Source organism: Macrotis lagotis, chromosome 6 (genome assembly GCF_037893015.1).
Source record: "Macrotis lagotis isolate mMagLag1 chromosome 6, bilby.v1.9.chrom.fasta, whole genome shotgun sequence".
Classification (NCBI taxonomy): domain Eukaryota; kingdom Metazoa; phylum Chordata; class Mammalia; order Peramelemorphia; family Peramelidae; genus Macrotis; species Macrotis lagotis.
In genome coordinates this window covers 65,073,269-65,101,037 of record NC_133663.1, presented here as the reverse complement: position 1 = coordinate 65,101,037, position 27,769 = coordinate 65,073,269, and positions in this window count along the sequence as shown.

Here is a 27,769-nt window from a genome sequence, read left to right as displayed (position 1 = left end):
ACTCAAAACTGGCTAAATAGCTTTAGCATTTGGAAAATAGGTTGCGATCAGACATGGGCAATTAGAGTCCAGAAGATAGGTGGGGGGAGGATTCCAGAAAGCATGAAGGGGGGTAAATGGGTGATGATAGAAAAGCTTTTGTGTTCATCACCACAGTAGTCAGAGCTCTAGGCATATCATCTTACTCCTAAGGAGGAGAGCAGAGTCACATGGAAGAATGATGCAAAAGATGATAACAAAAGAAATGAAATTTTCAAGGTACAGAGTAAAAAGAAAGGGGGTGGGGAGCTTCAACTTTCACAAGAAGAAAATCTCTCTCAATCTCTCTCTTTCTCTCTCTCTCTCTCTCTCTCTCTCTCTCTCTCTCTCTCTCTCTCTCTCTCTCTCTCTCTCTCTCTCTCTCTCTCTCTCTCTCCAGATTTTGAAATTCCTGAGTCAGAGGGAGAGTGCCCTAGTCATCATTTATAATGCACTCCAGTTGCATTTGAAGTGAAGGATTGCTTTGGTTACTCTCTTGCTGTTTGGTTAACTCTGGTTAACATTTTTCTGAATAACTGGACCAAGGCAAATCCAACCTCAAATTCTTCAGATCTATTTCTGGTGTTTCAAAGGGGGAGTTTAGACCTCCTTTTCTCACTCCCATGTAGCACTTTCCTCTTCTGGGAATATGGGAGGAGAGATGTTTGCTTCTTGCTTTTTTGATAATATTATAGACAGGCATCCCAAATGCTTTAAACTGAATCTATTGTTTTAACCTAGAAATAGTTTTCATGGTCCTTAATTCACTTATAATGTGAGACTAGAGAATTCTTTCAAATGTTCACTGAAAACAGTATGAATGTGATTGATGGTGTCAAACTTGCAGTTGCCAGTTCACTTACTGACCAGGGAACATTCGATATTTCCCATTTCCTCAATCTACTCAGTCCTCACAAGCTACTCCTCCAATCCACATCAGTTAACTAGAAAGATTTTTCATTCCCTTGATCTTGCTACCCTTCATGAGTCCCAATTCCATGTTCATAACTCCAAAATTATTTTATGTGATCACAATCTTTTATCATTCCCTTCCCCCTGTCTTACCACCCTTAACCCTCTTCACTAAGTTCTATAATTCCTCTGCCTTTGGGTCTTTCCCAAGTCAACACTCCTAAATTAGTTACATTCTCTTTCCTTTGCCATTTTGATCCTTTGGCTGAATTAGTTCAGTTCTATTATCCCAGACACTGGGGTTCCTTGCCACCTTAGCCTATTGCTGATCATACTTTGACTTTGAGTTATTCCCATCATCTATTGCCTTTACCTATCCATGTGCTCCTAAATGGAGTTGGAGAGAAGCATGAAATCATTATAACTGGTTCACTACAAATGTATATCAAGGCAACACGAATTTAGTGGCACAGTGGACAGAGTGCTGGTCTTAGAGTACAATTGTATGACTGTTCTAAACTGTTTTTAAATCTCCCATAGTGCTCTCTCCTCTTCCTTCTCAGTTGAGAAATTTGCCTTCAGACACACAAAGAAAATTGAGGTCATTTGCTAAGGGCTCTCTCTTCTTTCCTCTTTATCTCACATCACTCAATTCTCTTTCCTCACTATCTCTTCTTTCATTCCTGACTCTAATGAAAAGGTGACCCTTCTAATTTTTTGAAAGCAAGTTTCTCTATAAGCCCAAATGAGCCATTCTATCCCATCTTTTCCCACACATTAACCCATCTATTATTCTCATTCTCAGTAATTTGAAATCTCACTATATATACTTGCTGATTCCCTATAAAGATGACCATTTCTCTCGCCAATGTTTTGTTGTTTTTTTTTTTTGTAAGGCAAATGGGGTTAAGTGGCATGCCCAAGGCCACCACAGCTAAGGTAATCATTAAGTGTCTGAGGTCAAATTTGAACCCAGGTACTCCTGACTCCAGGGCTGGTGCTTTATCCACTGCGCCACCTAGCTGCCCCCCAATGTTTTTTTTTAAAACCTTTCTACTAACTATCCTTCTATATTTCTGTCCCATTTCGTGGATAAACTCTTTGAGAAAGTCATTTACAACTGGTCTTTCTACTTCCTCTCTTCTCATTCCCTCTCAAACCTTCTCCAATCTGACTTCTGATCTCATCATTCAACTGAATGTGATCACAATCTTTTATCAATTCATTCTTCCCCCTGCCTTACAACTCTTAACCCTCCTCACTGAGTTCTATAATTCCTCTGCCTTTTGTTCTTTCCCAGTTCAACACTCCTGCATTATACATTCTCTTTGTTTATCAATAATTTCTTCGTTGCTCTTTTGAAAGTTCTTTTCTCAGTACTTCTTTAGTTTTCCATAGTCTTTAACATTATTAGTCACTCTTTTTTTCCAGAATATTCTATGCTTTCTAAGCTTTTGTTAGAACTTTCTACTTGCCGGACAACTTTGTCTTAGTCTTCTTTACTGAATCTTCTTTCAGAGCATGTCCACTCCCTGTGCATGTGCCTGAATGTTCCATCCTGGGACCTCTTCTCTTCTACTGAGATACTGTCATTTGTTGATTTTTAACAAGCTGTATGGATTCAATTATAATTTTTTGAATATAATTACCATTTCTACTTATCTAGTCCTACCCTTTCTCTTAACTTTTACTCTTGCCTTACCAGTTGCCTTTTGGACATCTCAGACTGGTTGTTCCAAAATTTCTCAAACACATCATGTCCAAATTACACCTCATTATCTTTCTTCCAAACCATCTTCTCTTCCCCACTTCCCTAATATTGTCAAGGGCACGATCATCATCCTAGTAATACAAGCTTTCAACTTAATGTCACCCTCAATTCCTCTTTCACACTTTTACATATCCAACTTGTTTCAATAATCTTGTTTCTACCTTCACAATATCCTTTACACATTCCTGTCTTTCCACTCACTCTGCTTCTCTCCATCCATACTGTCCTTATGCTAATATAGGTTCTCATCACCTTGTGCCTGGACAATTTCAATAATGTTCTAGTTCTTCTCTCTGCCTTGAGTCTCTTCCTACTCTAATTCATCCTCCACTCGGCTACCAAAGTGATCTCCCTAATGTATAAATCTGACCACATCATTCCTTTACTCAGTGAACTTTATTGGCTCCCTAATATTTTTAAGATCAAGTACAAAACCTTCTGTTTAGCTTTTAAAACTCTTCACAAACTGTCCCCTTTCTACATTTGTTATTTTCTTAACATGTATTCCTCATTATTCCTCATTAATTCTATGATTTACTGACTCTGATCAATATTCTTCAAACACAATAATCCATTCCCTAACTCCATGTCTTTTCACTATCCCTCATTCCTGGAATTTTCCATCCTAATTTCTAGTTTTGCTGGCTCATGTTAAGACTCATCAAGTCTTTACCACTATTGCCTTCCATTTAAATTACTCTTAACTTGGTTTTTCCAAGGTTATTTGAATGTCATCTCGTCCATTAGATGGTGAAGTTCTTAAGAGCAAAGGACTAACTTTTTGCCTTTCTTTGAATTCTCTTAGCAGTTCACGGTTCAAAGTAAGTTTTTATAAAACTTGTTGACTTCCTGTCAGGTTCACTTTCTGAGTGATAGAATAGGTGTGATTTTGTCACCTACAGGAGCTCCAAAACATGTCAACCTTTGGATAAGTTGGACGTAACATCACATTTAAAGATGGTTGTCTGATTTCTCAAAGTCTAGGAATTGTTGATCATCTTTCTCAAATTGAACTAGAAAATCCTCTTCCTCTGTGCCTTCCAACTAAGAGACAAAAGTAAATTTATTTTTGTTGGTTGGAATTGTTAGGGGGTGCTAAACTATGCCAGAGAGAATTCTGGATACTTAAATTATTCCTCACACAGATTAACTTCCTTCTTCCTTCTTTCCTTTCTCCCTTCCTTTCTGTCTTTCTTCCTCTCTCCCTTCCTTCTTCCATTTCCCCTCCCTCCCTTCCTTCTTCAATTTTCCCTCCCTCCCTCCATTCCTTCCTTTTTCTACTCTTCCTTTCTATTTTTCTTCTTTCCTTCTTTTTTCTTTCTCACTCTCTTTTCTTCCTTTCATTTTCTCCTCTCTCCTCTTCCTCCTTCCCTTCCTTGCTTTTTGCTTCCTTTCTCTCCTTCCTATTTTTTCCTTTCTTCCTTTCTTCCTCCCTCCTTCCTTCCTATCTTTTCTCTCTATTTTCCTCCTCCCCTTCCTCACTTTTTCCCTCCCTCCATTCATTCCCTGTGAATCATTTATAGCAGGTTTTTACAAAATGATTTGGTGTCCTTGAGTTGTTTTCATTTCTTCATTATTTTTTTGAAGGCAGCAATTCCATGGGATAACAGGAAATAGGAGGATGTATGTAATTACAACAATCTTACTGAAATATCAAACAAGACCTCTTATCATAATGTGATCCTATGGATAGCTCATTTGACATTTAGCATATAATCGAAAAAATAGATCATCTTATAGAATCAAGTTATTAAAATGAAGACACATTTTGCAATGGGGTATATCCTCTATTGATTCATTGTTCTAATCCTGGATCAGTTTCTAAGTCATCATTCTGTTCCCTCTTTGCCTGAACTATCATAGTATAATATAAAGGTTCTAGAGTCAGAGGAATTGAGGTCATTCTTATCTCTCTGTGTCCTTAGGCTAGTTACTTAACCTCCCTAGTTCTTAGTTTCCTTATCTGTAAAATGAAAAGAGAGGATTAGATACATCTGATGTCTCTTTTAGCACTCCATTTTTTTTTTATTTTATGGAGCATGGGGTTGTTTGAGAGAAAGTTTATGAATGTAGGGTGATTCTTCACCCAGAAATGAATCCTTTCTATGGATTCCAATGATTAAAATATCTTTAACCCAAATCTTTAAAGGCACCATTTACGACTGATTTTAGTTAATAAACATTTGAAATATTTTGAAAAAGGTCATTATCTCTGCCTGGAATAACTAAAAGAAAAAAAGTTAATCATGTAGCACAATGAAGACGTATCATGAAACACAACCAGAATGATATTCAAAATATTTTAATTTAAGAGACAGAAAGCACATCATTTCTCTGAGCAAATGCTTAAATACTTTAAGCAGTAGTTCATTTGCACAAACCTACCCTCTACTTCTAGTTCATAAGTATCTAAGGGAAAAAAATAATCATTTATGACATCCTGAATCAGGGAACATTCTTTAAGGTGGAAGAATGGAAACAAACTTGGAAATGTGTCTTTAAATCTAAGTTCACCTGTTTTAAAAAACAGCCATCACTCTTATATGAAAATGCCATCACCTAGGCCTGGATGATATGTTTCATTTTAGTTTCCCCTGGATGTCTATTCACATCTTCCCATACTGATAACAAATAATAGTGGTGCCAACTTGAAGGAAACAGAAAAGCAGTCAAAGAAAACCCCCAAATGATGATGGTTTTGGGCTGATGCATAATTTGTGATGCATGATATCAGTCCTGTTACTTTAGAATGGCAATGCCTAGGGATATGTCATGTATGTTTCTATATAGTACCTAGAACCCTGTAGATGCTAACTGCATTTCATTCAAATTAGCAAGCATGTATTAAATTCCAACAATGTACCAGGAAGTATGTCAGACTGACTAAAGAAAAAGAATAGGAGCCAGGAAAAATAGTTCGAGTCCTAACTTGCTCACATACTCCCTGAATGATCCTAGGCAAATTACTTAAACTGTCAGGGAACTCTCTTTGGTTATAATTTGCAGAAGAATTGATGATTCACATACTTAGATGGAGTTTCCTTACAAGGAGTCATCTATGTTAATGAAAAAACAAACAATAAAATAGTCAAAAAGGAACAAGGTGTCATACTAGGTGATAGGCATACAAAGACACAAGTCTTCACCCTTAAAAATCTTACATTCTGTCATTAGTTTTTAAGTGTGTATATATATATATATATATATACATACATATACACACATGTGTGTGTATGTGGAGACAGACAGACAGAGAGAGAGAGAGAGAGAGAGAGAGAGAGAGATGAATGGATGAATAGAGATAAAACATAGATAAATGATTTAGCTATGGAAAAATGTTAGCTCACTGGATAGAACACTGAAACTTGTAGTCAGTCGATTTGAATTCATATATGGCCTCAAACATTCACTAGAACTGTGTGACCCTGGGCAAATCACCATCTTTATTTTGCCTTAATCCACTGAAGATAGAAATGGAAAACCATTCTAATATCTTTGTCAAGAAAAACCCATGAGTTTTGAAGAGTTGGACATAATTGAACAACAACAAAGATATAGGTATAAATGATATAAATGTATTTGCTTCAACATATCAATATTTATATTTATATCCCTATTTATACACATATATAGTTGCAGCTCAAATTTTTTTCTAAACTATGTCATCAACAAAACTGTTTCCCAATTTTATCTTGTTTATGCTAATAGAATCATAGATTATAAAAATTTTAACATTTTAAAGCTGGGAAGCATCTAATGCAAACTCCTCAAATTGTGGGAGAAGAAACATAGTATTTTGGTTTTTTCTTTCCCTTGATGAAAATAATTTTCTCAGTGTAAGGTTTAGTTTGACCTCTTTGCAATTGTTGACATTGTTAGCTACTCCCTCCTTTTCTCCTTTGTTAGATTCTTTGATATTACTCTTTCCTATTGATCTACATTTTCTTTCTCAGTCTTTTTGACTGGATCATCCTCTTCTTCCCACCAATTGAGTAATAATTTATCCCAGGGTTACCCTGGGCACTCACTTTTTAAAACTATTTTTTCTTAGCATTCATTAATTTTTTTTGAGTTCTGAATTTTCTTCCTCCCTCCTACCCATTGTGGAGTCAAGAAATGATATGTCAATTATACATGTGAAATTATGAACATATTTCCATGTAAGTCATGTTTAAAAATAAGAAAAATAAATAAATTAGAAAAAAATTCTTCAATCTGCATTCAGACTCCATCATTCCTTTCTCTGGAGGTGGATAGAATTTTGCATCAATAAGATCCGAGAATTGTCTTGGATCACTGCATTGATCAGAATAACTTGGCCACTCACTTCTTTATCAATACTTTCTCCTCTGATGATCTCATCAGTTCCCTGGAATTCAATTGTCATCACTACCTAAATGATTCCCACATCTATGTATCCAGAAGATATCTCTCTCTCCCAAACTCATCCCTATTACAAATTCCTGTTAGATACCATCACCTTGCGATTCCATAAACATTTAAAATTCAATTTATTCAAACTAATATATTTCTAAGTGAAGTAAATACATGCCTCTACCAAGAATCCCCCCCATACACACATGCCAATTTATCTGAATGTCATCACCATTCTTTCAGGTAAACGGGTTTCTAACCTTGAAGAGTTTAAACCTCTCTCCCTCAGCTCATTTGCCTCTACCGTATTCAATCAATTGCTAACTTTTATCATGTCTTTCTCCACAGACTCTCTCATCCATCCCCTTTTCTCCCCTCACATGACCACAACCATAATTCAAACTCTTATCACCTCTAATCTGCACCAATGCAATAACTTTCTGGAATTCTATTCTAGATTTGATTCTTACTAATTTATTGCTGGGAAAGAAATGATGGAAAATTTGGGAGGAAATGACAACTAGGCTAGAATTTATGATGGAGAAGAAATTTATTATAGTCTGACAGGGACTCTAACCTTTAGGAAACCAGATCTTAAGGGGTACAGAAAAAATATAGTTAGTGTGCCATGATTTGAAATAGTTCAATGCTTTCAAGAGGAGCTAAACATGTTCAAGAATAGGATTCTGGAGTCACCAAAGGAAATGAATTCAATGAGATGGGACAATAGGATTTGTTCATAGTTATCAACATGAAGAAAACTTGCCAATGTAATAAAATTTTGAAAAGATATGGAAGCATAATCAAGTAAAAGAAAATTAATATGAGTGTGATATGGTCCTGGAAAATTAATGTCCAGAATGACCTAATGAGGGAAGGACAAAGCAACAAAAAGGAATTCCCTTTCTTATTTATATTGGGAGGAAAAAAAGAAAGATTAAAGATGGAATCAGATCTTTGATTTGGGTGGGAAGGTTGTTGCTAATTGACTACATAGAGAAGGCAGAGTGAACTTCATATTAATTTTGTTTCCTTTTTCTACAAAGGAGAATTATCTTTACATAGAAAATGGCAGAACAAAATGATAAAAATGGAGTTGATAACCAAGTTTGAAGCAAGAAAGCACCCAAACTGTCCTTGATAAAAAACACCCAGTGGTCCTTAAAGAAGTGACAGAATATATATTTCCTGAGGCACTGACAATGACATTTGAAAAATCATAGAAAATAAGATTGATACCTCAAAATGAAAGGACCAATACCCAGTTTTCAAAAAAAAAGTGGGGGAAGGAGTATGCTTAAATTCACTTCTGAAAAAAATTTTAGAATAGATCATTAGGGAGATAGTTGGCAAGAATCTAGTAAAGGAAGTTATAGCTAGCTATAAAGAATTAACATGGATTGATCAAGAATAATGCATACTAGACAATATTCATTTCCTTTTTTTGATGAGCTTACAAAACTAGAAAAAAGAAATGCTTTATCTATAGTTTACCAAGGTTTTGGCAGAATCAAAAATAAAACCTAGGTCTCCTGACTACCAGTTGTCACAGTTATTGTCTTTAGAGGAAAAAGTTCCTGAGCCCTTGAGGGCTGGCAGAGGATAATATGTAGCAAGAGAATATTAGCAAGGATCCTATATGGGTTTCTGGTTCATACAAGACCACTATTTCAGCATCATAATATGATAATGAGGAAACTGAGGTTTAGGGAATAAAGTAACTCATTCTATGCCACGCAGGCAGTAAGAGTTTGATGATTCTGACCCAGGCCTTCTACCTTCCAATGCAATAATTTCCCCTTTAGATATATTTTCTTCCTCTGATTTAAAGGGATATTCTTCTGGATTGGAATGTTTTGAATTTGTTTCATCACAGTTAAATCTCATTAGATCCCTGTCACAGAGGCTAACTGGCATTTTTCTTCAAAGAAACACTGCATGACCATTTTGGCCAGTTTCAGTTAACACTAGCAAATCAAAGCAGTTGAAAGAAATTAAACAAAGCATAAGAGAGAGAATCACTGATGCTTCTTTCCCCCCCTCAAATTTCAAGTGCCAGATAGGATTTTTACCTCCAGCAAGATCTATCTCCGTCAACTGAAAAAAGGAATACATTAAATGAAAGGAAAAGAAAAGAGAACACATTACAGGTTAGTACATTAAAGATTACATGTTGGTTACTTAATATACACAGATCCATTTCTTTGATTGGTCAGTTTAAATACTTTGAATTTCTTCTATAAAATCCAGAGGAAGTTGAATCCGTTAAATCACAAAGCTTCATATCTGCTTTATTTTGCTATTCATTTAAAAACAAAAACTCAGTTTAGTGAAAGTTATAATTATTTTGTTAATCTTTAAAAAATCTTTTAGATTTCTTTATATTTTCAATAGTCTTCTTGTTTTTACTTTTCCCATTAATTTTCTAGATGTTACCTATTATTTTTCTATTTTAACTTTGATGATTTGTTGATTTGCTAGTTGGCTTCATTTTTCTATGCATGATTAGCTCACTATTCCTCTCTTTATTTTGGTAACATCTGATTGCAGAGAAATAAATTTTCTTCCAAGGACTGCTTTTTTATTCTGTCATTTTCAATTATGTTTGACTCTTTATGAAACCACTGGGATTTTTTTGGTGATACTTGAGTGGTTTGCCATTTCCTTCTCCAACTCATTTTACAGATGAGCAAGTTGAATCAAACAGAATTAAATGACTTGCCCAGGTTCACACAGTAAGTTTCTGAAATCATATTTGAATTCAGGATGATAGGTCTCTCTGCTCCTATGCCTGGCACCTTAGCCACTGTACCACCTAGCTGCCTTAAAGAATGCTTTAGCTATATCCTAAAAATTTTCAGGACCTAACTGCTTTTCTTACCTTTATCACAATCTTTTATTAACTAAATGACTTATTTTTTGTCCAACTTATTGAGTTATTGATTTGTCTCCTTTTAGATCTATCTTTTGTATATGTTTTTGTGTTAATGATTATTTTATTACATTGTAGTGGGTAGAGTGTTTAATATTTTTGTCTTTCTACTTTTATTTATAATAAGTCACCACCCAAGGACAGCATCTATTATTGTAAACATGTAACTGCTATGGAGAAATATGTATATTATGTGGATGTTCTCATTCAGAAGACAACATAAGTTTTTCAATCTTTTTTCCAATTGCCTATTTAATTTTACATTTTTAAATTTAGATTTCTATAGATTTTTCTTTTGGCAAGACAATGGAGTTAAGTGACTTGCCCAAGATCACATAGATAGATAATTATTAAGTGTCTGAGGTTGGATTTGAACTCAAGACCTCCTGACTCCAAGGCCAATGCTCTATCCATTGTGCCACCTAGCTATCCATAGATTTCTGTAGATTTATCTAGCGCTGTCAGAGAAACATTAAAGTCTCCTATAATTATTATATTTCTATGTCTTTATTTGTAGTTTATTAAGCTTTTTCTCTAAGAATTCAGATGTTTTTCCCATCTGATAATACACACACATACATATATATGTATACATATACATATACATATATATATATATATATATATATATGCATTGTTTGGATTGCCTTTCAGTACAATAAACTTTCTCTTGTCTATCCTGGATATTGCAAATTTTTATCTTTTTCCTGCCCTGATAGGAAAATTGCAAGTCTTGATTTTTAAAAAATAAATCTGCAAAATTTATTGTCTTTTTTTGGGAGCAGGGTTTTTGGCTTTCTTTCCTTTAAGTATAATATCAATTCATTGTATTCAACTTTTTTCTTGAATTGTTGCTCATGTTTCTTTTGGTCTTTATAAGTTTTACAGTGCTTGAACTTATCTATTTAGGAGCTGGGCTTATATCTAGCTTTTTCCTCCCTTATTCTCCTTGCATTTCAACCTTTTCCTTCTATTTTCATTTATTGCTTCATAATTCCTCCCTCAAGATCTGGTCTCTCCCCTTCCACTACCATGACAAACAAGTTTTTCTTCTGCTTAGACTACTTACTGTTTGGCATCCCAGTCTCCTTTAATTGGGAGGTATTGGGACCCAAATGGGTACTTGTCCTGGATAAACTCTTCTGCCTGTACAAATGCTTATTACATCTCACTTTGGGGTCTCTTTATTGCCTATCCCTGCTTCTTTATTAAACTTTTTTCCATATCCCCATCATAGTTGTGCCTTTTTTCTGATACATAGTCATGATAAATCAAAGGCTCCATGTTTCCTAGCTCTTAATGGGATGGGGAAGAAGAAGTTCAGGTTGAGTCACTACATAAGGGTACAGGGTAGAGACTTCCACATCCTGTTTCCCTCAGTATTTTCCTTGTTCAGAATATTTATTCTCTCCCAAATCAAAGAGAAGAACTTCATTTGACTATTTCTTTCTCTGCAATTGCTTATAATCATCTACCTTACAGATAGGCATTGTAGTCCCATGGACGGCAATCTGGCCTTGGAATCAGAATGAAGAGAGTTTAAATATATGTAACTCTGATTAATATATTGCAATCCCCCCACTTAATTCATTAGCAGATAGCTGACTCAGTGAATGGAATTCTATACCTATAGTATATTTACAATTCCAGACTCAGGCTTTTACTAAATAAGTAACTCTGGCCAAGTCACTTAACTTATGTTTGCCTCAGTTTCCTGAAATGGAAATTATAACAGTATCTACCTCCCTGAGCTGAAGATCATAGCCACTATAAAAGTGTTTATTCCTGTCTCTCTTTTCCCTCTTGGTCAGTAACTTAACTATCTGAAGCATGATGTGAACTTAGGTTTTCCTAATTCTAAGTCTAGGGCTCTAACCAAAATTTAATGACCAGCCTTATAATAACTTTCATTTTAGGGAAAACTCAACTCCCAATCCAGTTTTGGAACCCCTCATCTTCCAGATTTCAACTATTTAATGAGTCAAATGAAAAAAATCCACCATTTGTCAGCTTTCTCATACCAGAATTGGGACCAGTCTCCTGTGGGCAAGGCTAACAACAAAAAAAAAAAACCCTCCATCCTTCCTTACTCAGAATTTGCAATAGAGCATCACCTGGGACTTGACAGTGCCATCATTTTCATTTTGGTTTACAGAGGTGTCTCTGCCACTCACTCAGAGATCATGATGACTCTATAGATCACCTCCCTGTCACCTGTCACAAAACAAATTAAATCACCAATACTTTGTGATGCCTGGAGAGTCTGAGTGTCTCCAGAGCCAAGCTGCTCTCTCACATCACTGACTTCCTGACTGTGTAGCTCTTTCCTGCAGTCCCTTACATTTAAAACATTTCATATTTCAAAGGCAGAACACCAGCTATGCAAATTTGCAAGCACCAGTTTTGATCACATATGAATCACTGTGGGTGCACATTTAAGGAAAGTGTTATAAAGTGGGAGACATGTATCCTTTTATGTGTGGAGTATAATGAGTTGTACTGATTAGTCTAACTCACTGAGGCAAATCACTGCACACTTTTAAAGGTCTCCTGTTCAATGCACCATAATTAAATTAAAGTTAAAGTACTGTAATTATTTAGAACACAGGTGCCATTTTCCATGGATCTTTGTGAACCGATAAGTTCAAAATGAATGCGGAGATAAAATAGTATTACTCAAGTTAACTATATATATATAATCTCATCTATCTTGTATTTGGAATAAAATTGCTTAAGAGTCCAGAGGCTAATTGGAAATAAAATATCTCTTTTTCTATACAGTAGACAATGTATGCCACCGAGGTTTAAGTACCTAGTAAGATTGGTCATCTCAAGCACATAAGATATGTTTGCATGTTTGTACACATACCCACACATACTTGATCTCTAGAGTGAACTCAGAAAAACTAGTGGAAATGTACTAGGGCATTCTGTTGCTTCACACTACATGGTCTAGGACACATAAATCATGAGTATGGCCCAGTCTACAACATAGCAGAGAAGGTACAGTTTGGAGGGAGACTATCTCTAGACCAGAACCCAAGCAGCCTAGAATACCTAATCCCAAAAGCATGAAAATTTTGCAAACAAAAAAAAAATGGGATGGAGTATTGGAGCTGGTCAACCCAATTGATTGTCACTGTTGGAATGAAGGAGACCCACCCAGCTCACCTGGACTTCAGGACACCTAGATCAGATTCACCAGACTAGGAAAATCTTCAAGTATCCTAAGTATCTTCTCTAGAATTAGGCTGGATGATAAAATAGTAGCTTTCTAGGAGAAAAGGTACTTTGACCTGGTTCAAGATAAAGATGAGGGCCACAGAAGGATGTCATTTTGTTACAAAACCTCAATATTTCCCAACAATAAACTAAAACTAATTCCACTGGAGGTCTCCTAGATTGGATGGAAACCAGAACAAAACCTTAATCTTTCTCTAGATCAATCTGTAGAGAACTGAACTTTGCTGACTTCTTTCCATTTCTCAATCTCTACATCCCTTACCGATGAATAAATTCACAAACTTGAATTTACAAAATCACATCATGGGGAAAACCCATTTATAAACTACCTATAAATTTCTAGCTTTAAGTTTACAAAGGCGGATAAGATGAAGAAAGGAAGGAAAAAGAAGAACTGAGTATTTTAAATCATATAGGGTATACAAAACAGAGTATGGGGGTATAGGAGAGGTAATAGAACAGAGAAGAAAAGGGGGAGATGACTAACAGAAACACAAAGACTGATTTCTTTATTTTTGGTCCTGAACTATGATTCCATCCTTGAGTTTCCATTATTAATGCATACAGACAGCCTTTTTATAGCTTATTGTTTTAAGATAGTTGACTAGAAGACATAGGAGAGAAGGAACTTTCCTGGTCCCATAGCCATTCATATTGGTATAGAACCTGAACCACTTTATGTTGCTAAGATCAGCTCTTTTTCAACTAAAATACCACTGCCTCAGCTATAAAATAGGGATGATGATAATCATAATAGCTAACATTTATAAAGCACTTACTATGAACCAATCTCTGTGCTCAATGCTTTCCAATGATCTCATTTGGTTCTCACAATAACTCTAAAAGGTAGATGCTATTTTGAGATCCATTTTACAGATGAAGAAACTGAGATAAACAGAGGTGAAGTGATTTCTCTAGGGTCACACAGGTAATAATTATATGAAACCAGATTTGAGTTTAAGTCTTCCTAACTTCTTCAGACCCAGAGCTCTATATTCTATGCCACCTAGCTCTCTCTCTCTCTCTCTCTCTCTCTCTCTCTCTCTCTCTCTCTCTCTCTCTCTCTCTCTCCCTTCCCACCCCGTCTGCCCCTCTGGCTCTTTCCTCTCTTCCTCTTTTTCTCTGTCTCCTCTCCCTCTCTCACTCCTTATTCTCTCCCTCTCCCTTTCTCCCTCTCCTTTTCTTCTCTTTCTCTTTCTCTCCCTCTGTCCCATCCCTCTGCCTCTCCCTCCTCTCTTTTTGTCCTCTCTTTTTCCTCCCCTTCTCTCTCTCTTTCCACATATAGACAGATATAGATAGATATAGATGGATAGATAGATAATGCTATTCTTCCACTGAGTAATTATTAGTAGAAAATCAGATAATATATTTTAAGTGCTTTTTAAACCTGAAAAGTTAGGATAAATGTAAATTCTTATTTGAATCTCTTTAACACACTTATCACATCCCACCTATATCATTGTTATTTGTGCATATGTCATCATTCCTGAATGAAAGGATGTCATCAGTCACAAGTCTGCAGAATTGGAATATATTTTTTGATGAAAGTTTTGACAGGAAAGGATTGGCCAGAAGATTTAGAGTTAGAAGGGACCTTGGAAATCATTTAGAGCTAGAAGGGACCTTGGAGATCATTCTTTTTGTGAAGGCAAGCTAGGTCATCTCTTGCCTCAATTCTTACCTAGTCTTTAGTTGTTGAATGAGTGTTGCCTCAGACAAACTAAAACCTGGGAAAGATCTTAACTTAAAAATCCCAAAGTCTCCCATTGTATCCCGTTTCATTGTAAGTCTCCTTGATCTAAGTCTTGCCACTAGACTCAGATGATTTTGGGGGAGAGAGTAAGGTAGATGACTTCACCCAGCCCTGTCTCACTCAAATCCAATTCACTTGCAAATCAAGACATCACCCTCCTGATGTTATTGGTCCTCTTCAAGGAAGAAAGCCGCACAATCACAAACAATGCGTTCATTTCTCAGATGAAGAAACTGAAGTTTCCTATTGACTAAGCAACTTTTCCAAGGTCACACAGCTTTTATGTAGGAGCATCAAAATTCCTATCAAGGTTCTCCAAATTCAGTACTTTTCACTCTGCCCAATCCTACCGATTGCTTCTAGTAGCTCAATGCTAATGCTGAGCTATGAAACAAAACAGGGATTTCAAAGGACCCAGTACCCAAAACAATGGGCTATATTTAAAGCTTTTTTCCATTTACTGCCTAATAGGAACTTTTCAACTAATTGCTGACTCCTTATAACGTTATACCAGGAAACAAGAATAGCTTTAAGATCCCAAGCTACCATCTAAATCTGGGGTTGCGGAGACTTGCCGAGGCTACCCTCTGAGCCCAGAATCCTAGCCCTAAATGGGGTGATACTGGGGTTGCTTTTCATTATATTCATCAGCAAGGAGATTCTAATCAGTAAATGCAGATCATAATAGAGTTTGAAAAACAGGCCTTGCAGACAGGTCTAATCATTACAAAGACCAGCCAACTGTGAACCATGCTCGCTTATGTTTTAATTTAAAATTCCAGTGGAATTCCTAGTAAAATACTTATGAGGTAGTCTCTGCTAGAGAGTTATGTCCTTTTATTACCCAGGACAGTCTGTAAAATAGATCGCAGCAGTTTGCTGTTTTAATTACACGGTGATATATACTCTACAGTACTATATAATCCTTGACATGGTACTTTTGAAGCACAATAAGATAGAAAAACAATAACCCCACTAATTCTATTTTATAGAAAACTTTCAAATTAATTGGTATTACAGCATCATCTGTTTTTGCTTTCTGGCTCATTTCTTCTATGTAGTTTATAAAGAGAAAGAAAAGCATCTAACTAAACTGAGATAAAGTTAAGCAGCCACTGAGAAATAATGACTTTAGATGAGGGAATCCAATGGCAACAATGCTTTGCATTGGGTACTGTTACACAATCAATTGTTTTTGTGTTCCTTTAATGGGCTTCATGGGCAGAAAGATAAACTGGTTGGGTTCAAAGCTCAATGAATTCATTAAAAGAAGTTCCTAATAAAAGTGATTCAATCTTCGCATTTAGCTTTTAATACAAAAATTAATTAACATTTGCATTATAAGACTTGACCTCCCTAGGGGAATATAATCAATTCTTCCCAATACAGGATATGTTCTGGGCAAGACATAATTCCTTATTGTGACTGTAATCAATCATGTCAGAGTTGCTGGGAGGCTACTGTAAATGATGAACAAAATTCTTAAACCTGAATCTCCCTTAAAACTGGCTGTCAAGTGAATAGGATATAAATACAGCACTACAGTGGGGAGCTATTTAATTATAATATTGATTAAATTATGGCAATTCCTGGCAGATACATGCCTATCGAACACTCTCTGGAAAGAATACAAGACTACCAAAAGGTATCATAGCTCCAATTTTGTAGATGAAATTTCACCAGGGAATTTGGTTAATTAAAGTAGCATCTTACAAAATCCTCCAGGAAAAGAAAAGCAAGATGCATTAAGAAGATTCATTTCTTGAAGGTCTGAAAAGTTTGAAAAACTCTGTGAGATTTTAGGGGATGTAGGAATAATGTCTGTTTTAAAATTTCTTTTAAAATTATGTTAATGAATATAATCATTGCTCCCTACCCACCTCCCCTTATGTCTTTGAGGTCTACCTGTGTCCATATAGGTAAATACATAGACTTCGTTTGGACATCATCTCCCAAGAGGTTCTGGGACAAAGAGTGAGTTGGCCCTGAAAGCGTCATCCCAGGTTGATTTTCTACTACCAAAATGAATACAAGAAAGGAACAACAAACCAGAGAATGTTGTAGAAGTACCCCCAGCTCATAATCATTTTAAGAGTTCCATAGGGTTATTTGGCCTTGACATTTCCACTTGCTATAAATGATTTGACACTAGAATGGGAAGAAAATCTTTATAAGGCTATTTCATAGGACCAGAGATAATCTAGAGAACCATCCAGGGCCATCTCCAATTGTCCATATTCATATTAACCACTCAGCCAGATGGCCAGAGGAGAAAGTGAGACTGGTGACATAGCACAGCACAGCACCCTTCATTCAAATCCAATTCACTTGCTTGTCATGGCATCACTTTCCTGATGTTAAGGACTTCTTTGAGAACAAAGGATAAACATCATTAGAAGTTTGTTACTGAGAACAATATGATCATGGTGTACATCATCTTTTTTGTCTCATATCACACCTCTGCCATTCCATAGGCTCCATATTTATTGTTTAAAAGGCAAAAGAAAACTGAACAACAGGAACAAGACATAGTTAAATGAACTTTTGGTAAAGAGTTTCCAACTTCACCCCCCCCCCCAAAGAAGAAGGCAGAGAGGAATGGAGGTAATTTTGCATAGTTTAAAACTTAAAATAGAAAGCAAAAGTGGAGGAGACACAAACTATTCTTCCAGTTCCAGTCCTGTAAAGACACAACCTAAATGAAATTTTAGGGACTGATGAAAAAAGTGATTCAAGTTCAATTCATATTACTTCTGGAAGGGATATCAGAGATCATCTAGTCCAACTCTCTTACTTTTACAAAGTAAGGGAACAACTGTCCAAAAAGTCAAACTATTTGTCCAGAAAACAATGGTAGTAAATTATTCTTTGGCTTCAAACTCTCTGCATTTTCAAATGCATATATTCAGAAAAAACCTGTCCTCAAAGAATTTGAGATGTACATGTTATTATGTCATTAATTCATATAAAGCACTTTGTAAGTTAGTTATATAAATGTTAACTTTTGCTTTTATTTTTTTTTTTTATATTTTTTATTGAGCAATCAAGAGAAAAGGGAGCCAAGGCTCTGGGAAAATTTCAGGAGAGACTAATGAAGAGGAATCAAGGAAAGTATACCAAAAGAGGAAGCATTAGCATCAAACCCTAAAGGAAATACAGGATTCAACAAGGTGGGAGTTACATTCCCATCATGGAAGATCATGTAAATGAAAGGAAAAAATAGATTGATAGATTACATTCTATATCTCCTCTTGTATGTTAAAGAAAAGAAAAGAATAAGACTGATTAGTTCTAACTGCATAACAACATAGTGACATGTCTTCCTTCAAAAGGAGGACCACAAAATTTATTTTACCTTATGAACCAGAAAAGTACACATATGTACATCTACACACACGTATACTTGTACACATGCTTATTGCATAATGTGTGATCATATGTATATTGCATATGTATACTGTGGTTTGTATGTGCAAGATGAGCACATGTATTATGTGTGTGTATTGTGTGTGCAAGCTATATATAAATAAACGCATATGGGTATGTGCATATACATGCCTATGCAGAGAGAGAGAGAGAGAGAGAGAGAGAGAGAGAGAGAGAGAGAGAGAGAGAGAGATGGAGAGAGAGAGATCTTAAATTTTAAAGACATATAGAGGTAATTTTACATATAAGGCAACTGAGACACATAAAGGTTTATATGACTTGCCCAAGGTCATGCATTCTAGGAAGCAACAGAGCTTGGATCTAGTCTTAGGTCCTCTACTACCAATCTAGTTCACAGGTAATAAATATGTGAAAAAAAAAAGAAAAATATTTACCCTTGAATCTTTGAGTTTTGCTTTGTTTCATTTTAACACTCTAAGAAGACTTATCATTTTAAACTTATATTAGTTTGAGTCAGAAGTAATGTCTATAGGTAATTATGAGGAACATCTTTGCCAGGCAGATAAGTGTTCTGTCTGTTTTATACATGGTCACTGAGAAAGCAAGCACAATGATTCACAGACCCACCATTAGTGGTGAAAGGGGCAATTTAGCCAGTCCAGTGCACAGCCCAGCTCTGCCTCCTAAACACACCACATAATTCAGGAGGTTCAGGACATTGCTTTTCCTGGGATGTTTAGGGAGCCCATCAACCTAAATTGTTAACCAGAGAATGTCTTGGAGGAACGGTTTCCTTGATACACAAGACTCAGTTCTGGCATTTCTCACTTCCACACATTTCAAAGCAAGAGAAGTGTGGAATGTTTATTTTCAGTGTAGTCTTCCTTTTAGAAAGCTTATCCTGAAGATCCTTGGGCTGGCAGGTTTTGAATTAGGGAGAAGGGAGATGAGGACTCTGGGTACATTATTCATAATATTATTGCAGTTCATTTTTCATCTCCCCCCCTTCCAGACACAGAGCTCTCCAAAGAGAGACCCTCAGGGATAATATGGTGGAAGAATCATTCTTGCAACAGTTCTGGGCTTCTGACAACTCCCTACTCGTCTTTATAAATTATAGTAGTTGTAAAATATCATTTAAAATACTATTTTTGGAATAATTTATTGGAATCCCAATGTACTCTATAAGTCTTAGATATTTTTTAAAATACATTTTATTTATACATTTTTATATTTATAAGCAAACTAATATAAGTTGTCAGATCCAAACAAAACTACTGAACAACAAAGTTGCTAGCACACTGTTTATTATCTAAGAGACTCCCCAAACAATTCTCAGGATTTTATTTTATTTTATTTTTCTGCATCTCTGTCACAAACAATGAAATGGTTGATATAAACAAAACTGGAGATTGTTTTATCACTGAAGGACCAAAGGGGCTAAAACTTACTAAGCAATTTATAATCTTAGAGGCCATAGGATTTTAAAGCTGAAAGAAACCATAGAGATAAAGTAAGAATTATTAACTTAGGGTCTAAAAAATTATTTCAAAGTTTATTTTTTCCAATTATATGTAAAAACAAATTTAAATTTTTAAAAAAATTTTAGCTCCAAATTATCTCTTCTCTTTCTCTTTCCCCCTTCTAGACAAGGAAAGCCATTTGATAGAAGTTTTATATGTTCAGTCATGCAAAACTTATTTTTATAATAATGGTATTGTCAAAGAAAACACAAACAAAATACTCAAGAAAATTAAAGTTTAAACAAGGATTCTTCAGTCTGCATTCAGATGCCATCAATTCTTTCTCTGGAGGTTAATAAAATGGTTCATTTTTAAGTCTTTCAGAGTTTCCTTGGATCACTGAAAATAGCTAATTCCTTCAAAATTTGTCATTTTCCTTTTCTATTGACCAATCTAATAGGTATGAGATAGTATCTTCTATTTCACATTCCTCTAATCAAAATTATTTTAGAATATTTTTTCACTTGGCTATAGATGGCTTTGATTACTTCATTAGAAAACTGCTTGTTCATATTCTTTGACCATTTGTCAACTGGGAAATGGTTTTTATTTTTCTAAATTTGACACAGTTCTCTATATATTTGAGAAATGAAGTCATTAGAGAAACTTGCTGTAAATTTTTTTTTCACAGTTAGGTTTACTTACTATGTTTTTCCCCCTGTTTGTCCTCTTTTCTAAGACCTTTCATTCTGTTCATACTCAAAAGTGTTTTGCTTTTGACTATCACTTCCCCAGTCTATCCAGACTTTTATTATTCCTACTCCCTCTTGAACCCTTCCCCATCTACTGTCCTGCATGGTCGAGTGTGTATGTTATTCCTGATTTGAGTCAATTCCAATAAGAGAAAAATTTAAGCACTCCTCTCACCCATCCTCTCCTCCATTGCAAAACTTTTTTCATGCCTTTTTATATGCAATAATTTATACCTTTCTACCTCTCCCTTTCCTCTTCTCCCAGTGCATTTTTCTTTCTTAGTCCTTAAATTTATTTTTTTTAGATAGCATATCATATTCAATTCACATCTATTCCCTTTTCTCATGTAGGAATCTAAAGAGTTTAACCTCATTGAATCCATTATGATTTTTCTTTCATGTTTACCTTTTTATTCTTCTTTTTAGTTTTATATTTGAACATTAAATTTTCTATTCATCTCTGGTCTTTTTATTAGGAATGCTTAAATTCAATTTCATTGAATTTCCATTTTTCTCTGTGAAAGATTATACTCATTTTTGTTGGGTGATTCTTGGTTGTAATCCTAGCTCCTTTGTCCTTCAGAATATCATTTTCCAAGTCTTCTGATTTTTTAATGTAGAAGTTGCCAAATCCTGTATTATCCTGACAGTGGCTCTAGGATGTTTGAATTGTTTCTTTCTGACTACTAGTAATATTTTCTTCTTGACCAGGGATATCTGGAATTTGACTATAATATTACTGGGAGTTTTCATTTTGTGATCTCTGCCAAGAAGTAATAGGTGGATTCAATCAATTTCTATTTTATCCTCTGGTTCTAGGATATAAGGGAAGCTTTCCTTGATTATTTCTTGAAAGATGACTAGTCTTTTGTCTTGATCATGGCTTTCAGGTAGTCAAATAATTCCTAAATGTTCTATCTTCCTTTGTTTTTCCATTAAGATATTTCACATTTTTATTGTTTCATTGTTCCTTGGTGTCTCATAGAATCATTAGCTTCCACTTGCTCAGTTTTTATTTTTAGAAATTATTTTCTTCGTTGAGTTTAGTGTCCCCATTTTCATTTAGCCATCTCTACTTCTTAAGAAATTCTTTCTTCATTGAATTTTGTATAACTTTTTTCATGTGACCAGTTCTGTTTTTGAGAAGTTCTCTTCAGTAAATTTTTGTACCTTATCTTGCAGTTGAACAATTCTAATTTTTAAGAAATTCTTTTCAGTAAATCTTACTCAACTTTTTCCATTTGACCAATTCTACTGTTTTCTCTTTCTTTTTTTTTTTTTTGGTAGGTTTTTTTTGCAAGGCAAATGGGGTTAAGTGGCTTGACGATTTCCACACAGCTAGGTAATTATTAAGCGTCTGAGGCCAGATTTGAACTCAGGTACTTCTGACTCCAGAGCCGGTGCTCTGTCCACTATGCCACCTAGCCACCCCTCCAATTCTACTTTTTAAGGCATTCTCTTCAATAGATTTGTATTTCCCCCTTACCAAACTGAGGGTTTTTACATGATTTTCTTGCATCATTGTCCTTTCTTTTCTCATTTTTCCCTCTCCTTCTGTTATTTGATTTTAAAAATCTTTTCTGACCTCTCCCAGTAATTCTTTTTTAGCCTGAAACAATTTCATATGTTCCTTTGGTTCTTCGGACGTATCATTTTTTACTTCATTGTTTTCTTCTGAGTTTGTGTTTTGATATTTCCTGTCACTATAATTACTTTCTATGTTGAGAATCTTTTCCCCAATTTACTCATTTTCCCAGTCTATTTCTGACTTTTGCCTTTATGTTAAAGTTGGATTCTTTTCACAGGCTAGCGAGGGTACTATTCTAAACTTCAGCTTTTTTTTCAAAGCTAGTTCTTGGGTTCCAAGGTTGTGTGAAATAAGGAGAAGTGTGTTTACAACTGTCCTGGTCCGTTTCCTGGTCTGTGAGCAAGACCAAGCATTCTCTTTTACCCTGGAATGTGATCTAGATCTCTACTACCTATGGTCATAAACTCTGATGTTCCTGCGACTTCAGTCTGGGACTGTTATCCAGCATTGGGTCCTGGATCAGCTAATGGAAAATGGACCAAAGTCCTGTACCCAGTGCTAGTCAAATGATCCCTGTAATCTCTTCAGACTAGTTGTTTGACTCCTTTCCTATCTGTGGATTGAGAGCTCCAGTATCTCCTGTTGCCCAAGGCATGGTTGGAAGGATGTTAGCTGGACTGGATTGTGTTCCCTCTTTGACAGATCATTCATGTCAACCCTCAGAGTTTTTGTCTGCTGTAAAATTATTCCAATGCATCCTTTTAAAGGCTCTTCCACTCCAGAATTTATTTTGATACATTATTTTTAAATTGTTAGGAGGGAAATTTAGGAGAGCTCAGGCTAATCTCTACTTTTTCTCTCCCATCTTGGATCTGTTTATGAAGTTTTCAAAATTCATATATTTTGATAATTGCATTTCAACATACCTGGTTTCATTTGTAACCCCATGTATTTTATTTTATGTATTCCCTTATTCTGTGAAGGTTCCACCAGATTTGATAAGACTACCAAAGAGGTCTATGACAAAAAAAGTTTGGATAGAATGAACTATATTGTATTTGGAGTCAATGATCTATGTTAACTTGGCAAATAACAGCAATCTGGACCTTAGTTTGCATATAGATTATATTTTATAGATATAATAGATATACTGTATGTAGAAAAATAAATTTGATATACATAAATTATATATAATATATAATAAAATATGTAAAGAAAGAGCTGCTGGGACCAGACAACCTTCAAAGTCCTTTCTAGCTCTAACTTCTATGAACTCCCTAATTTTACAAATAAAGATATTGGGAAAGGTTAATGTGTGATTTCCTCAAGGTCAGAGAGAGAAGCACAGTTTGGATCTCCCTTTCTTTGCCTCTTCCTCTTGGAATCCTTAGACTTTTTTCAAGGCATACCTCAGGTGTTACCCCCAACAAGAAGTTTTTCTTTATCTTAATAGGTATTTGTGTTTTTCACTCTTTATTAAATTATATTGTGTGAATGCTTTGATATCATAGAATATAAACCCTTTGAAGGCAAGGAAAGAGTTTATTATATAAGCATAGTAAAGCAAAATAAATTCCCACATGGGTCACATCCAAAAATGCATTCTTTACTCTGTGTAATTGTCCATTATCTCTGTGTCATGAGTGCATAATTTTCTTTTTCAGTCTTCTGGAATTATGATTGATTTTTTAAGTTGAGCAGAAGTTTAATCAGAATAGTTTGTTTTTACAATATTGATGCTGTACCATAAATTATTCTTCTGACCCTACTTATTTCATTCTATATCAATTCACACAAGTCTTCCTAAGTCTCTTTAAACCCATCTTTTCATTTCTTACAAAACAATATGCTAATAGTTCATTACATTCATATTCTACTATGTGGTGCCATTCTCCAAATAATGGACACTTCCTTAATTTAAGGGTATTTTTCCCTTACAGAAAGAGCTTCTACAAGTATTTTTTGTGCACACGAGACCATGTTTTTCTTTCTTTGAATTCTTTGGAGAATAAATCTAGCAGTGATATCACTAGATCAGTTTAGTAACTTTGAGGGCAGGATTCTAAATTACTTTTCAAAAGGGTTTGACCAATTTACATCTTAGCAATATTTTGGTTTTTTTTTCCTGCACCCCATCCAACATTTGTCATTGTGTTTTTTTGTTTATTTATTTATTTTTTGGTTTGGGTTTTTTTTGGGGGGAAATTTTGCCAATCTAATGAGTGTGAGGTAGAACCTCAGAGTTACTTTGGTTTTCATTTATCTAATTATCAATACAGTTAAGATTAGAAGGGAAATAGCAGGAAAAATTTATCCATATCAAGTTTATTTGATAAAGGACTCACTTCTAAAATATAAGGAAATGATTTAGAATTATAAGAGCCATTTCAGATTGGTAAATAATCTAAGAAAATGAACAGAATATTCTCAACGTAAGAAACCATAGCAACTTATAGCCATGTTGGGGAAAAAAACACTCTATTCTCAAATCTCTTGCTCTATTTATTCTCCTTGCGTCTTGTCAAAATCAACCCTGAATTACTCCCACACTCTGCCTCCACTTCTACTCAGTAACTATTCAATTCAGTTGGAGTTAGACATGGGACAGGCTATAAACCATTCTTGTTCAAGTATAAGTAAGATCAAATATATAAAATTCTTTCCATGGAAAATTAATTATTATCCATTTACACCTAGAAATATATTATTTCATTAAAATGCGGCTTGCTTTTGCAGATCTCTCAGATGGTTAATAAATGACTTTACTTCTATGTAATTTCTTTTATTTCTATTTTATTTCTTCTATTCCTTTTTTAATTTGAAGGGGCATCAAAATTATTATTTTTTAAATTTATCATTGAGAGATATAACTTTTTTCACAAGCACAGCCAACTTCATAGATTAAAATATTAATTTAAAAATTATGCAATGATTTATTCATGTTATAGAATTTTCTTTTTTCAAAAATATATGTCAAATATAGAAGATTATGAAAAATATTTTTTAAAAGTAAATCTTAATCTTTATTATTGCCACTAAGACAAATGTCAATTTCTTTATTTCAAAAATCTTCAGGGTGGATAAGTGGCACAGTGGATAGAGCACTGATCCTCAAGTCAGGAGGACCTGAGTTCAAATCCGACCTCAGACACTTAATAATTACCTAGCTGTGTGGCCTTGGGCAAGCCATTTAACCCCATTGCCTTGCTCCCCCCAAAAACACATTAAAAATCTTCAAAGTTTTTTAGCATTAGAAAATAAGTATTTGTTGTGATATAAAAATTGCACTGTTTTGAGCACATATTATCCACACTTTTTCACAAAGATCATTCCTTTTAATTGATTATACTTAGAAGACTTTAATCAATTGTAACTTCTCATATTTTTGCAGTTGTGAAATATACACATATATGTATGTATACATATATATGTATATGTCCAATTGCACAAGGTGCTACATTTTCTATTGATCTAGGTTTCAACCTATATTGCAAATTCCAATAAAATTATCCTTCTTTGAACCATTTTCATTATAAAATCCATTAATCTTATTAAAATTCATGTCAATGTGTCATTACCTTCAATATAGCTGTGAAGTAAAAATTTTTTTCCTAACATGAATTTCAACAACATACTTTCTTATATAATCAATTAAACGTCTTAAACAATATTTGTTGTTTCAAGCACTCGCCATGTAAACAAGAAAAATTTTATTTCCTAAATTAATTTATTACAAAGACTTTAAGCCATATTATAATTCCCAATACTTTATTATCTCCAAGGAGAAGCATTTGAAATTGTTTGCATATGATTCACGAGCTTCATCTTGACCATATCAATGACTGTGAAGGTAAGCGGCAATATTTTTCCTATCCGAAGAGGTTTTTTACACTTAGTTATTCCATAGGTATACTTAGTCAGTGAAAGCAATCATGTTGATTCCAAAGATATAATTTTGGAAAAAGTACAGTTTTACTTATTAAAAGCATATAATTTTCTCTAAATCTTATTTTCCATTTACATTTTTGAGTTGGCATTTCAAGTGATTAACTTGCATGCTATCTCTATCTAAAGCACTTCTATAACCAAACACAGCTTTCATCCATAACAGTACTTGTGAATCCCAATGATAAACACAAAGGATCATATTTTCTGGATCTGCTTAGGTGAACTTTAGTAATTTTGCTTATACCAGTTTTAGCTACTTTAAAGGATTTTCTCATTTAAATAGTTATATAGTTACCTATCACAAAGGAATCTAATTTTACATCTTTAACAAATTAGAGACAAAAAACTCAAATGAAGAAATTTAAAGTATTACTTTTGAAAATTTTAATTGATTACCTATCACCTTAAGTTATTTTAAAATTTAGAAAGTTGAAATTTTTGGTGCTTGTGGCATGCTGTACCCACAATCAGATTTAATAAACTCCTATTTATATTTCACCTCATTATATTTCACCTCATTTATGTCTATATTAAATAATCACTACCATTTTTTACTGTCAGTTGGCACTAATTTATTGTTAGTCTTGCTTTTGTTGACTTTGAATTTAACTTTGTCTCATTGAAGAAAGATGTATTTATTCATGTTGCAGTCCAAATATTCAACAATTTTGATCATTGCATTATTGTCTCAGCAAACGGTCTTAAATACTAAGAGGGAAACATTCCACAGTCAAGGAAAAACTCAGCCACAGCAGTTTTCAAGGAACATCTATGAAGGAAAAAGAGAATTTTGAGCCTTGTCAATAGAAGGAATAAATCATGAAATCTAAGCTCCTAAAAATGTGTCCCATTCATTAGAAACATTTATTATATAGAGGATCTCAGTGCAAGAAATATTTTCTTTCCTGACTTGATTTATTAGTGAGTGAAAATGGAGCCCCCAAAATAAATTTATATCTTACACAAATTTATATCTTAAAAAGATAACCAGTTATTATATAATCAAATCAAAATCCCTAAGCCAACTATATTTTGGATATGGTTCACTTTTTTTTCAAATAGTTGAGAACTAAGAGAAAGTCAACTTATTAATTTTATTTGTCACCTACCAGCAATTTGGTATAAGGACTAGATAGAATAACTTTGAATCAGGAGCTGTATCAGACAAATGTCATCTGTGGACATGAGCAAACACTTAACTTCAACGTATTTTCACAAGTAAACTCCTTAAATTACCAATTGAAAAGCAGATGCCAATCTGCGTTGGTGGAGGAAGTTTCAGCACTAGAAATTACATGGTAGAGATGCAAAAACATAGAGAAAGGAGATATGGGGTGGAGGTGGAGGTGGGGAGTAGGAGGTGGGAGAAGGAGGTGAGGATAGGGAATAGGGGAGAGAGAGAGAGAGAGAGAGAGAGAGAGAGAGAGAGAGAGAGAGAGACCGAGACAGAGAGAGACCAAAAGAGACAGAGACAGACAGGCAGAGACAGAGACAGAGAGTCAGAGATACACAGAGAAAGAGACACACTCAAAGAAAGAGACAGAGACAGAGAAAGAGAGACATAGACAGAGAGACAAAGACAGAGAGACAGAGACAGGCAGACAGAGACAGAAACAGACTCAAAGACAAATTCAGACAGAGAGAAAGAGAGAGATTAACAAAGGAAGCAAGAAATATTGAGCTCTAGG